This window comes from Apodemus sylvaticus, chromosome 3, assembly GCF_947179515.1.
Source record: "Apodemus sylvaticus chromosome 3, mApoSyl1.1, whole genome shotgun sequence".
NCBI classification, from domain to species: Eukaryota; Metazoa; Chordata; class Mammalia; order Rodentia; family Muridae; genus Apodemus; species Apodemus sylvaticus.
In genome coordinates this window covers 129,904,760-129,918,416 of record NC_067474.1, presented here as the reverse complement: position 1 = coordinate 129,918,416, position 13,657 = coordinate 129,904,760, and the positions used below count along the sequence as shown (strand labels likewise).

Sequence of the window (13,657 nt, the reverse complement as noted above, 5' to 3'; positions counted from 1 at the left end):
TGAGGCATCTCTTAATCCAGTCATATTGATAACTCAGACCAACTATTACAACTACTTTGGTAAATGGTTTATCTCCTGTAATTGAACATACCCTGTTCTAACTCACTTACTACAGTGCTAAGGATAAATTCAAGAGAAACTTGTACGTGCATGCCAGTGCACCTCTGAAGGATGCTCACAGCAGCCCTGCTCACTAGCAAAGCCTGGACACAGTCCACAGGTCACTGTGCAAGAACGTGGATGAATAAACTGGATATTCACACAACGGAATGTATGATGTATGATCTCATTTCTATTACCTTGTAATTCATCAATGTGCTGCTTAATGAGTTTTGTATTTAATAATATAGCCATAATCACCAAGAGATATTGAAAACAATTCCATCCTTAAATGTTACCTTCTGGTCTTTGCTCTCAATCACTTCTTTTGTTTCTAGTCTCAGATAATAGCTGATCTGTCTTCTTTCACTGTGGTTGGAAGATGGAATTGCTTTATAACTAGAGGAGAGTTTCACCTTATCTGGACCCCTGGATTTTTGGTATGTCTCTTTGAATAAGCTAAGAGCATTAGGGTTATTTAAAGTCTAAAGATCCTGTGGTGACCCCAGGTCATTACTGTGGGTCTGACTGGTCTGACTAGTTAGGTGCTTTCAGCTTCATTACTTCCGTCGGGTATCATAAAACCCTCCTGGGAACTTCTGATCTGAACTTTCCCAAAGCCAGGATTCAACCCTAGCAAAAATCCTTGATGATGTATGGTACATGCCTGTAATTGTAGCACTTGGTAGGTAGAGGCAGTAATATCAAGGTCATCCTTAGCAACTCAGTAAATTCCAGTCTTGCCTGGGCTGCACGAGACCCTGTCTCAAAGAACCAAAACCTGAAACAAACCAAAATAGCAGGGCTAGATCCAGGTGGTGCTGGGCACATGCCTTCAATTCCAGCACTCTCTCAATCCAGGGTAGAGGCAGGAGAATCTCTTGAGTTTGAGGTCAGCCAGGTCTGCAGTATTGAGTTCCAAGACAGCCAGGGCTACAGAGAAGTCCTGTCTTGAAAAACAAGCAAATAAACAAACAAATACGGGCCTAGAGCACTTACCAGGACTACATAGAGAAACCTTGTCTTAAAAACTAATAAATCTGCTAATAACACTTCCATGATGTGAATATTAACACACTTATTTAATGTTTTGTTCAAAGAAATTACAAGAATTTATAGCAGTGGTTATCTTTGTTAGACATCATAGAACTGTATGTTTTTATAAAAAAAAAAACAATAAATAGGGAATGAACATAGGACGAAGGATGTAACTCTGTGGTAAAGACTTAGCTGGCATGTATAAGGTCCTGATTTAGTGTGCAAAACACTCCAGTATGCAAAAACAAAAATAAGCAGCCAGGTGGTGGTACATGGAGTCTACAGTCTCCAGAGGCAGAAGCAGAGTGATCACGGACAATTCATGGCAGTGTTCTATACAATGAGTTCAAGGCTAGCCAAGCTTATAAAGTAAGACTTTGTCTAACAACAGCTTCAAACCAACAGACAACAGCAAAACCCTTGGAGTGTGGTCTGTGTGGGAAACTTGTATATAGGTCATCTCTCAAGAAGTGGGTACCTGCCTGTGTTTTTTCCTGTCTGTTCTTACTTATTAAAGTCTTAGGTGATCTGTGAAGCCTGTCAAGTCATGCAGCCTGACCTTGGGAGATGTCTCCATACATAAAAGGAATCATATATCACGTGGCTGTTGTGTTTGTCATCTGTATAGTCTGGGGTCTGAGATTCATTATGCTGGGTTGATGCTTTCTTTTTATTATTATTATTATTATTATTATTATTATTATTTATATTCTTTATTTACATTCCAAATGTCTCCTTTCCTTTTCCCCCTGACCCCACAAAAATCCCATAACCCATCTCTCCTCTCCCTGTTCCTCAATCAACCCACTCCCTCTTCCCTGTCCTGATATTCCCCTACACAGTGCCATTGAGCCTTCCCAGGACCAAGGGCCTCTCTTCACTTTGATGTCCATCAAGGCCACCCTCTGCTGCATATGCATCGGGAGCCATGGGTAACTCCATGTGTACTCTTTTGTTGGTGGTTTTGTCCCTGGGAGCTCTGGGGGTACTGGGTGGCTCATATTGTTGTTCTTCCTATGGTGTTGCAAACCCTTCAGCTCCTTGGGTCCTTTCTCTAGCTCCTCCATTGGGGACCCTGTGCTCAGTTCAATGGCTGGTTGAGAGTGTCCCCCTCTGTATTTGTCATGCACTAGCAGAGCCTCTCAGGTGACAGCTATATTAGGCTCTAGTCAGCAAATACTTGTGGGCATCCACAATAGTGTCTGGGTTTTGTAACTGTATACAAGATGTATCCCAGGTGGAGCAGTCTCTGGATGGTCTTTCCCTCAGACTCTGTTCCACACTTTGTCTCTGAATCTCTTCCTGTGTATATTTTGTTCCCCCTTCTAAGAAGGACCAGAGTATCCATACTTTGATTTTCCTTCTTGAGTTTCACTTATTCTGTGAATTGTGTCTTGAGTATTCCAAGCTTCTGGGCTAATATCCACTTATAAGTGAGTGCATACCATGCGTGTTCTTTCTTTTGTGATTGGGTTACCTCACTCAGGATGATATTTTCCAGTTCCACCCATTTGCCTAAGAATTTCACGAATTCATTGTTTTTAATACCTGAGTAGTATTCCATTGTGTAAATATACCACATTTTCTGTGTCCATTCCTCTGTGGGGGACATCTGGGTTCTTTCCAGCTTCTGGCTATATTATAAATAAGGCTGCTATGAACATAGTGGAGCATGTGTCCTTATTACATGCTGGAGAATCCTCTGGGTATATGCCCAGGAGTGGTATAGTAGGGTCCTCTGGTAGTATTATGCCCAATTTTCTGAGGAACTGTCAAAGCCTTGAGCACATGGGCACAGGGAAAAATTTCCTGAACAGAATACCAATAGCTTATGCTCTAAGATTAAGGATTGACAAATGGGATCTCATAAAATCACAAAGCTTCTATAAAGCAAAGGACACTGTCAAAAGGACAAAACAACAACCAACAAATTGGGAAAAGATCTTTACCAACCCTACATCCAACAGAGGGCTAATATCCAATATATACAAAGAATTCAAGAAGTTTAGACTCCAGAGAACCAAATAACCCTATTAAAAATGGGGTACAGAGTTAAAGAATTTTCAACTGATGAATGGCTGAGAAGTACCTACAGAAATGTTCAATATCCTTAGTCATCAGGGAAATACAAATCAAAACAACCCTGAGAGTTCACCTCACACCAGTCAGAATGGCTAAGATCAAAAACTCAGGAGACAGCAGGTTCTGGTGAGGATGTGGAGAAAGAGGAACACTCCTCCACTGCTGGTGGGGGTGCAAGCCGGGTTGATGCTTTCTTCCCCTTGGATCCTGACTTGTATCCCACAGGCACACTGCACTTCCTTCACACACTGATTAATGGGTTGTCATTGCTTCTACTTTTGCCTATCATCAGTAACACTGCTGAGAACATTTATACACATGACCTTAAATGTTCAAGTATTTTTCCTGAGTAAATATTTAGGCTTAGAGTTGGTGAGCAATATGGATAATGTATGTTTTATTTAAAACTTATTTTTAAGCCAGGCAGTGGTGGTGCACACCTTAATTCCAGCACTTGGGAGGCAGAGGCAGGTGGATTTCTGAGTTCAGGAACAAGCCTGGTTTACATAGTGAGTTCCAGAACAGCTAGGGATACACAGAGAAACCCTGTCTGGAAAAACAATCTTTTCTTCCATCAAGATATGAGCTGTTCTTGCGAGAGCTGTGTCTCTTTCTAAGCCAGCACTCCATAAGGACAAAGCCATGTTCAGCTCAAGTGCCAAGATTGTGAGGCCCAATGGTGAGAAGCTGGATGAGTTCAAGTCTGGCATCTCTCAGGCACTGCTCAAGCTGGAGATGGACTCAGATATCAAGGCGCAGCTGCGGGAACTCATCACCACCACAGCCAAGGAAATTGAAGTTGGCAATGGTTGGAAAGCTATCATAATTTTTGAATACATGATAACATAATGTACCAGTTCCTCAGCTTAAATCTTTCCAGAAAATCCAAGTCCAGCTAGTTTGTGAAATGGAGAAAAAGCTCAGTGGGAAGCATGTAGTCTTCATTGCTCAGAGAAGGATTCTGCCCAAGGCAACCAGGAAAAGCCATACGGAAAATAGGCAAAAGCGCCCCAGAAGCTGCACCTGACAGCAGTGCATGACGCCATCCTCAAGGACTTGGTCTTCCCAAGTGAAATTGTTGGTAAGAGGATCCCTGTGAAACTGGATGGCAGCCGGCTCATAAAGGTTCTGCTCTCATAAAGCAGAACAACGTAGAACACAAAGTCGAAACTTTTTCTGGTGTGTACAAGAAGCTCAGAGGCAAGGAGGTTAATTTTGAATTCCCAGAGTTTCAGTTGTCAAGAAAATAACTGAATAAAGCGTTATTCACAGTAAAAAAAAAAAAAAAAATCAAGATTACTTTTTAATTATGTGTCTGTGTGGGTATGTGTATATGAGTGCAGGTGCCCTCTCAGAGCTCAGGTGGCAGCTGCCCTGGGGCTGGAGTTAGCAGACAATAACCCACAGACATACATGCAGGCAAAAACACCGGTACACATAAAATAAAACCCAATCAATAAGTTATCAAACGAGTTTAATAGTTTCCAAAATAAGCACTATAAATGATTAATGTGTTTTTTCTTAAATGTTCAACATCCTTAGCCATCAGGGAAATGCAAACTGAAAGCAGATTAGGCAATATGCATCATATATAATTTTAAAATAACGGACAAACTAACTACATCAAGCAGTTCATGATGATACTTACCTTTAATGCCAGCACTCAGGTGGTAGGGGCAGGTAGATGTCCAAGGCCAGCCTGGTCTAAATAACTGAGGCCCTGCCAAAAATAGAGGCCACCAGGTCCCCTAGAACCAAAGTTACAGACAGCTGCGAGCAGCCATGGAAGTTCTGAGACCAGAACCTGGCTCTTCTGGAAAAGCAGTCAGTATTAGCCAGTGATCATCGGTCCAGCCCAGGCTGCCTTTTAACTGGCAGTGTGGCCGAGGGTGCCCTGGAGCCTTTGCCTTTACCTCCCTGGTCCTGAGGTTGCAGGTGTGCTCGCCATACTTGCCTTGGAAAGACCCTGTGTGTGTTTCTGGGTCTTTGTGGAGTTGAAGCAGTTTCTGCCCGGCATAGGTGAGAAGTCCTGGAGCACCGCCGCCTGGCAGCTGTCTTGAGGTGGCTGCAGGCGAAGCTGAGCCACACGGAGCAAGGCAGACCCCAGCAGATCGCTGAGACCCTGCCGGTGGCCCGTGAGCTCACCCTCATGCTCCTCTTTGTTCACTTCAGCTAATGTAAGCCACTTTTGTTTTTATCCAACTGAAAACAAACTGACTGGCAGGGAAGTATTGCTAGAATACAGAGAACCTAGTGTTCTCCAAAGTGCAGAGAACAGAATCATACCTCACGTGATTGTTTAAAATATTGCTGCTGTGGTGGAGGAGATTGCTTTGGTTAAGAACACTGGCTGTTTTTCCAGAGGACCAAGATTCCATTTCCAGCACCCAGATGATGGTTCCCAACTGAATTCCAATTCCAAGGGATCTTCTGAGGCACTAGGCACACACAAACACAGGCAAAACACCCATACACATAATGTTAAAAAATTACTACATTGGCCCCACATTAATTGATGCAGTTTTTTTTTCTTTTTTCCCCCTGCTTCATCTCCACCCCCATCTTAGAGACAGGGTTTCTCTGTGTAGCCCTGGCTGTCCTGGAACTCAGTTTATAGACAAGGCTGGCTTCAAACTCAGAAATCCACCTGCTTCTGCCTTCCAAGTGCTGGGATTAGAAGTGTATACTGTCACTGCTGTTGCCACCATCAACTATCTCGAGAAGCCACTGGGATATGAACCAAGGAGTCACTGATGCTACACAGTCTGTAACTGCACAGTTCATTCACACAATCCACTGGACAGGGCCCAGCTATAATATGCTGACACCGCCATAGATCCTGGAAAAGTCAGACTGATGAAACTCTGCTGCATCCCAGCAGGTAAGGCACTGGGAGTTTTGGGAAGAAAGAGGAGTGACTGGCCTCGAGGCAGACTAGAAAATTTTGAGAGAAATCCTCCAGGAGGAGGAGAAAATATAGGCCAAGGCTGGAAGTAAACCTAGCACATTATAAAGGAATCCCTGCACACTGACTACAGTCACTTGAACTATGAGTACCAACTATGCCTCTACAGTTCTCATTTAACGTGGATTTCTGTTTTAACTGCTATTGATGATTATTGTTATAACTTCAAATAACCTATTAATTTTTTTGTCTTTGTGTTTTTTGAGACAGGGTCTCTTCTATGTAGCCTTGTTCTACTTATGGTATAGGGCAGGCTGGACTCAAACTTGGAGGACCTTGCCGCTTGCCTCCTGAGTGAGGTGATTAAAAGTATGCGCCACCACCTCCCTGCTTGGCTCACTTTTTTTTTAATGCTTAGTCATCTTTTATTGGATATTTTATTTATTTACATTTCAAATGTTATCCCCTAAAAATAAAGAAAAAATACAAATGTTATCCCCTTTCCCAATTTCACCCCCCACCGAAACCCCATGTCCCATCCCCCCTCCTCCTGCTTCTATGAAGATGTGCCCCTCCCCACCCACCTTCTTCCCCCTCCCCACCCTTGAATTCCCCTACACTAAGTCTTCACAGGACCAAGGACCTCTTCTCCCATTGATGCCTGACAAGGCCATCTGTTACATATATGGCTGGAGCCATGGGTCCCTCCAAGTGTACTTCTTGGTGGTTTAGACCCTGGGAACTCTGGTTGGTTGATATTGTTGTTCTCCCTATGGGGTTGCAAAGCCCTTCAGCTCTTTCAGTCCTTTCTCTAACTCCTCCACTGGGGATCCTGTGCTCAGTCCAATGGTTGGCTGCAAGCATCCACCTTTGTGTATGTCAGGCTCTGTCAGAACCTTTCAGGAGACAGCTGTATCAGGCTCCTGTCAGCATGCACTTCTTGGCATCCACAATACGGTCTGCATTTGGTGACTGGATATGGGATGGGTCCCCAGGTGGGTTATCCATCTCTGGATGGCCTTTCTTTCAGTCTTTACTCCACACTTTGTCTCTGTATTTGCTCCCATGAGTATTTTGTTATCCCTTCTAAGAAGGACCAAAGCATCCACACCTTGATCTTCCTTCTTGAGCTTCATGTGCTCTGTAAAAGAGCAATTTGCAAATTCATTTGGAATAACAAAAACCCCACAATATCGAAAATTATGCTCAACAATAAAAGAACTTCTAGGGGGAATCACCATCCCTGACCTCAAGCTTTACTACAGAACAATAGTAATAAAAAAAAAAAAACTGCATGGTATTGGTACAGAGACAGGCAGGAAAATCAATGGAATAGAATTGAAGATCCAGAAATGAACCCACACAGCTATGGTTACTTGATCTCTGACAAAGGAGCTAAAACCATCTAGTGGAAAAAAGACAGCATTTTCAACAAATGGTGCTGGGTCAACTGGCAGTCAACATGTAGAAGGATGCAAATTGATCCATTCTTATCTCCTTGTACAAAGCTCAAGTCCAAATGGATCAGGGACCTCCACATAAAACCAGATACACAAAATCTAATAGAAGAGAAAGTTGAGAAGAGCCTCAAGCATATGGGCACAGGGGAAAATTTCCTGAACAGAACACCAATAGCTTATGCTCTAAGATGAAGAATGGACAGGAACCTCATAAAATTGCAAAGCTTCTGTAAAGCAAAGAATATTGTCAATGGGACAAAACGGCAACCAACAGATTGGGAAAAGATCTTTACCAATCCTACATCTGATAGAGAACTAATATCCAATATATACAAAGAACTCAAGAAGTTAGACTCCAGAAAAATAACCCTATTAAAAAATGGGGTACAGAGCTAAACAAAGAATTTTCACCTGAGGAATATTGAATGGCTGAGAAGCACCTAAAGAAATGTTCAACATCCTTAGTTATCAGGGAAATGCAAATCAAAACAACCCTGAGATTTCCCCTCACACCAGTCAGAATGGCTAAGATCACTCAGGAGACAGCAGGTGCTGGCAAGCATGTGGAGAAAGGAGCACTCCTCCATTTAATATATGAGTCAACGGGGTGCGTTCAAAGCTTCTGTGTCTCTGTCCCTCCCTCCTCCATCCTTCCCTCTCGTCCAGGTCCAGCCCCTCTTACCTATTTCAGCTGAGTGCTAGGATTACAGGTGTATGCCTCTGTGCTGGGCCTGATTTGTGAAGACTCTTTTCTCAGATGAGTTCTCCAGATCTCCTCACACAGTCTACCATGACTACGTTCTCTGTGGAATACAATGTGAGCATGGAATAATATCCTATTAGGGCTTCTCAAAAATGAAAGCATGTGCTTTTTTGCATATCTGGGTTTCAAAAACTGGTTTGCCACCTACGAGCTATCTTCCCACTTCATCTTTGTTGGAGGAGTTGATGGGAAGGCGTGTGAGCTGGCTCATCACAGCGATGTCCCCAGCTCCCAGTGACAATGACACTTCAAACTCACTGCCATTGCTGTGGCTCGTTTTCACACACACTCTTGTATTATTTGATGACATATGTCAGGTAGTGTTCTAAGGACTAAACATTAGCTCACTTAGTGCTTATGGACAAATACTTCTCCTTTACAGTTGAGGAAACCAAGGATCGAATGTTTAAGACTGATCTCACAATTTCAAACACAACCTTTGTTTGCTTGTTGGAGACAGGGTCTCTCTTTATGTAGTCCTCGCTGTCCTGAAACTCCTGGTGTAAACCAAGCTAATTCTCCTCCTGCCTTTGGAATGCTGAGATTAAAGGCAGGTGCCATCACCTGGCCTCAGATGTGACATTTTAAGTAAGGTGGGCATAGTTCAACCACTTGGGAAGCTAAGGCAGGAGGATTGCTGAAAGTCTAAGGCCAGCCTGGGCTACACATCGAGTTTTGGTTCAGAGTGAAACCCTTTCTCCAAAAAAAAAAAAAAAGAAAAAAAAAGAAAAAAAGAAAAGGAAAAAGAAAAAAACCCAACAAACTACACACACACAAATAACAAAAACAAAAACCATTTTCTGTACATGCAAAGATAAAAACAATCTAAAAAACAGGATGAGGAAAACAGATTAGAAGCTGGGCGGTGGTGGTGCACGCCTGTAATCAGCACTCTGGGAGGCAGAGACAGGTGGATTTCTGAGTTCGAGGCCAGCCTGGTCTACAGAGTGAGTTCCAGGACAGCCAGGGATACACAGAGAAACCCTGTCTCGAAAAACCAAACAAAAAAAAAAAAAAAAGAAAGAAAGAAAGAAAAGAAAAAGAAAAAAATAGATTAGAGCATGGCACAGCTGGTAGATTTCCAAGCTCATGGGTGGCTTTTAATAACAGTTGCAGTGTGTGGCAGATCTGGAGACAGGAGGAGTGAGGCTTCCCACGGGGTAGGCGTTTGACTCATGCTCCTAGTTTATGCTCCTCAGTCACTCAACGGAGCAATGACATGCAGTAGTCTGCCTCCTCCTTCCCTTTCCTTCCATGACAGAGTCCTGTTGTATATAGCCCAGGCTGGACATAAACATGCTGTGTTGCCCAAGTTGTTCTTGAACTCATGACACTCTAGTTTCAGCTGTGTGAGCACTGTTGGGAGGACAGGTGTAGATCATTATGTCCAGTTAAGCTAGTGCTTTGTAACAAGATTGTTGGTTTTATTGTGTCTGTGGGTTAGTTAGCTGGTAGTTCTGCTAGCTTACTTGGGCTTGGTGAGATTGACGCTTGTGCCTGTAGTAGCTCTGATTGCCTGGTTATTCTATGCTATGTAAGGACCTGAGCAGGTAGGTATGACTGGGCTCTCCCTAGGCTCTGCTAAACCCTCTCTCGCTCTGGCAGACTAGATTGGCCCTGTTCTCTGGCAGTGCTGGGGTACTCTCACCACTTAGGAGGCATGGGTGGGTGGGGTCACTAGTTCAAGACCAGTGTGGCGCTATATAATATAGCCCATCACTTTGAAGTTCAGGATGATTTTGTGCATCTGGGCCTCCTGCCTCTACCTCCCGAGTGCTGGGATGACAGCCACTGCCAGCTTTATTGGAATCATTTCACAATCACTACAGCACAGAAGTCAAACTCCAAATTCACAAGGGTGCTGGGAGGCCCCAGGCGACTGAGTCTAAAGACTCGTCAGTGCCCAGTGACTTGGAAGCAGCCCACGCTGCCGGTGCTTCTGCATGGGACTCTTAACTTTACATTCGGGGGCTGGAAGTTCTAGTATTCATGTTTGTGCCACTCTAACAAGATGTCCAAGGCTGGGCAATTTACAAAGAAGAAGAAAAGTTTCCTTACAGTTCTTAGAGCGTGGGAAGTCTAGATCAAGGCATCAGATTTGGCGTTCACTGGGGATTTGTTCTGGCCCGTGGGTGGCAACTCGAATGGCGGAAGAGGCAACAGAACAGTGCAAGGTGGAAAGCGGCAGGCAGCTTTCCTTACACACACACACACACACACACACGCGCGCGCGCGCACGCGCTAGGCGCTCTGTTAGAGTCTTGCCCCATGCCCAGGCCTCTTATCTCATTCTTTTATCCCAGCATTTCTTTTATAAGGTTACTAATATAGTCAGGGCCGGACAAACGGCTCATCAGTGTTGAGACTGAGTGCATACTACCCTCACAGGGGCTTGAGTTTGAGTCTTAGCACCCCCACACCAGGGCGGCTCACAGCCTTTTGGAACTCCAGCTCCATGGGCTTTTGTAACCTCTCTGGCCTCTACAGCTACACACACACACACACACACACACACACACACACACACACACAGCAGTTAACCCACACAGACACACATAAATACAAACCATAAAAACAAGTTTTTAAGCTGGGTGTGGTGGCGCACACCTGTAATCCCAGCATTTGGGAGGCAGAGGCAGGTGGATTTCTGACTTCTAGACCAGCCTTGTTTACAGTTAGTTCCAGGACAGCCAGAGCTATACAGAGAAACCCTGTCTCGAAAAAACAAAACCAAAAAACAAAACAAAAACAAAAACAAAAATACCCCAAGTCTTTAAAAATATATTCTTCATGAGATTATTCCTGAACTAACACTTCTGTGAAAAGCCCCACCTTCTAACCCCTTGTTAATTAGGTCTCAACATAGCAGGTTTGGAGTAACAGATTAAAGCCACAGCCATAAGGATGACACCTATGTTAAGGGAAAGGCCTCAACTCCAGAGAAAGAACTACAGGCAACTAAAACGCTGAGAGAGGGAGAAAGTTTTTCCCAGGGAGCAGCATACTAGTTGGTTATCCAGTACCAAATGGTTAGCCCAGAAAACATACATGAACAGCACAATTTAGACAGAGCAGGTTATATTTATGTATTCAGTATATACATATATATACATATATATGTATGTATACACACACACACACATACACACACACACGCATACATGTATAAGACAAAAAACAAGGTTTGAATTTGAAAGAGAGCAAAAGGTGGATACATGGATTTGGAGGGAAAAGGAAAGGGAAATTATTTATGTCTCTCTAATATATGCAACATATATTATAAATATATATTAAAAGAATCTACTATTCCTTGCAGCAAGACCTGCTGTCTCCTTGTCTGTGAGCCTGTGTCTGTATCTGAGCCTGTGTGTGTCTGTCTGCCTGTGTTTTCCTCTGTAACCCCTGGAAGAGCTCACACAGATGAAAGGGAGAACAATTAAGCTCCCCTTGCCCTCCGGTCCCCGTTGTGGTAGCTCATGCCTTTAATTGCTTTAATCCTAGCACTTGGGAGACATAGGCAGGTAGATTTTTTTAGTTCGAGGCCAGCCTGGTCTACAGAGTTCCAGGACAGCCAGGACTACATGGAGAAACCCTGTCTCTGAAAACCAAAAAATAAAACAAAATAAAACAAAACAAACTAGAAACCCAAAACCCTCCCTTAACTCCCAAACTCCCAGAACAAAGATTTCGAAACTCTCTGGAATATGCACAGCCAACTTTTTTTGGGAGGCTTCTGTATCCCTAGACAGACTTGCCTCTTCATACCTCCAAGGGAGCTTAGGGAAGTTATCTCCTCGGTTGATGTTTAAGATACAAGTAACTTGGCTCAAGGTCATCAGTTAATTAGGGAAGGACTCTGATCTTGTTCAGGGAAGCCACCAGGATCTTTGCGCTGGTGTATGAAGGTCAACTCTCCCTTGAATGGAGAGGGTACAAGGGACTTGCAGTTCTGGTTCTCACAATGCTGTGCTGTTGCCTCACCTTGGAGCCCTCTCCCCAGCGAGCATCGCATGAACCTGCTCTTCCATTCTGGGCTTCATGCTCCAGCTTGCATGGAGCAATCCTCCGCCACACTGCCTTCTCCCAAACACTGAGTTGCATCACAGTCATAAAGGAAAGAGACCGAGTTTATCAGACCCTTATCACTGGTGAAATGCTAATGCAATCTCCTCCTAAGAGCTAACTCGTTTAGGGTTCATAGAACTCTGTGATTATGTATTATCCCTATTTCACAGTGCAGGAAAGAGGCAGAAGAGATTAATGTGATTTGAATTGTGGTAAGTAGTAGATTTAGGGTTTGAATCCAGGCAGCCTGCTTCCTGAGCATGAGCCTCTCAGATCAGAAAATCCCTCTCCATAGGACTCTATTTTTCTAATAATAGCTAATTTTGGCTAGCATGCTAGACTGTAATGGTCCTGTTTCATCCACTAATTTCTTATACTTATTTCTTTAAATGCTAGAGTGTTGAGAGGTATTGCTATTTTATTTTATAGTTAAGGAAACTGAGGCTCATAAAAATCATGCAAGGGGGGATAACTAGGCAGTCTATGTGTGCTATATGCTGAATTCCTGGCTTTCCAACCCAAGGGCCAGAATCCAGGACTCTTAAGGGATTAATGCAGCATGGTTTTTTTTTTTTTTTTTTTTTTTCTTCAAGACAGGGTTTCTCCATGTAGCCCTGGCTGTCCTGGAACTCACTCTGTAGACCAGGTTGGCCTCGAACTCAGAATCTGCCTGCCTCTGCCTCCTGAGTGCTGGGATTAAAGGCGTGCGCCACTACTGCCCGGCTTCAGCAGCATGATCTTTTAATTGGGTGGGGTTTTTGTTTTGTTTTGTTTTGTTTTTTGTTATTGTTTGGTTTGGTTTGAGGTTTTGGAGACAGGGTCATGCTATGTTTAGGTTTCAGGCTGACCTTGAGTTTAAAACCCTCTAGCCTGAGTATTTGGGGTTACAAGACTGCACTGCCAAGTCCTGCTGTCCAAGGCTGTTATTGGGTCTGGATTTATTTCCATTTTCCTGACTCACAGCAATGGACTGCCGTTCAGTAGCAGGGGTCAGTGGAAGACAGTCACAGAATCTGAGAAAATGAAATCTCAGGAGGGGATCCTCTCTCACAGGCCACCCACCAGATCCTCTATATGACTTAGCCCAGAGCTTGCTGGTTAGTCCTCCAAATCCACTCTTACCTCCACTACCACCTCTTTTGTAAAGAAAATCCAATTTAATATGTTCCCAGGGAATTTACTGCTTAGAGAAGCTGTCATTACAGCAAACACAAAGGGGTGCTTTGTAAATGGAGTCCCCGAGGC

At 43.7% G+C, this 13,657-nt stretch overlaps 1 pseudogene; it reads left to right on the top strand.

The window, feature by feature from the left end:
* Positions 1 to 479: 479 nt before the first annotated feature.
* On the top strand, positions 480 to 4,469 carry LOC127680349 (40S ribosomal protein S7-like; annotated as a pseudogene).
* Positions 4,470 to 13,657: the final 9,188 nt, after the last annotated feature.